General features: G+C 45.8%; 1 pseudogene; it reads left to right on the top strand.

Moving 5' to 3' along the window:
- The window catches only part of LOC113457448, an 11,001-nt pseudogene that overhangs the window by 2,331 nt on the left and 7,443 nt on the right, over positions 1-1,227 (top strand).

Genomic DNA, 1,227 nt, shown 5'->3' on the forward strand with positions numbered 1-1,227 from the left:
CTGTCTGGAATTGGCCGCTCTCGGGAACTGCTGCACACTGCTTGCCATCACTTCAGGGACCTGAGCATGGTTTCTTGTTTTGCTGCCTGCTACCACTTGGGGATCCCATAGCATTTTAATTAAACCATAATAGTTGTTCTTGCTTGACTCATGTCTGTGGTTGGGCATGTGTATCAGGTCCCAGTAAGCCCCTTCTGCCTAAGTATCACTCATGGCTGCTTCTCTGGAGGACCTGGGTGTCCAGTGATGACTAAAAAGTACACAAGGGGCAGAAAAAGGAGGGCCCCTTGGTCCCTTGCCCACTGTACAGGCACATTTGTGCCCAGCCTTTTTAGACCTGCAGTATGAGGGTCACCTTCCTCATTGCCTTCTGGAGCTTTTTCCAATCTAAAGAATAAGGGAGACTCGTGGTGGTCACTGAGTTGTCCAGCCTGGGCTCTGATACTTCCTGGTCTTACTGTCCTCTCATAAGAACTGTGAATCCACAATGACCATGCTTTGCCACCATATCATCTGGGCATGCATGAACCATGGGGGCTCAGAACACAAGTTCTATGATATCTGACCTTAGGGAATGTAAAAAACTTATGATGGAAGCAGATAAATCCACCACACTTTACAATTTAGGAAGGAAATTAAGAATTACAGTTAAGCATAGGAAACATTCCAAGCAAGGCCTTGGTTCTGTGAGGATTTTCAAAGCTGTATCTACCATGGGTAGCACCTCTATGTCCAACAAAATGGGAAAGGTTACATCAGTCCATCACAGTTCCTCCATCCCTGGGTTTGGGCCAATCCCCGAATAGAAACCTTTCAGCCAATATATGTATGCCAAAGCTCATGGCAGCCCTTTTGACAGTGGGAAACTTCCAAATTACCCACTCATGATATAGAGACACACCAAACGTGGTGCATTTGCACAATAGAATTCTAGACTACCCAGCTCTCAGAAGGAATGCACTGCCCCTCCATGAACATTGGGAGCATTTTCAGTGAAATCCATCATACAAAAGGCACATTCTATAATGATCCACGCATGTACCATGGGCAGAGTAGACAAACCTGAAAGAGGTGAAATTTCCAAACTGCTGTCATCTAATCTGGTGAGAAAAACATGCCATTAGACGCAGTGATGGCTGAATGGGATAATAGGCATGCTATCAGGCAGCTTAGAGGAACACGATTGATCTGTGCCTGTGTTTGTGTGTGTGTATGGTATGTGTGGTG

This window comes from Microtus ochrogaster, chromosome X (assembly GCF_000317375.1).
Source record: "Microtus ochrogaster isolate Prairie Vole_2 chromosome X, MicOch1.0, whole genome shotgun sequence".
In the NCBI taxonomy this organism is placed as follows: Eukaryota; Metazoa; Chordata; class Mammalia; order Rodentia; family Cricetidae; genus Microtus; species Microtus ochrogaster.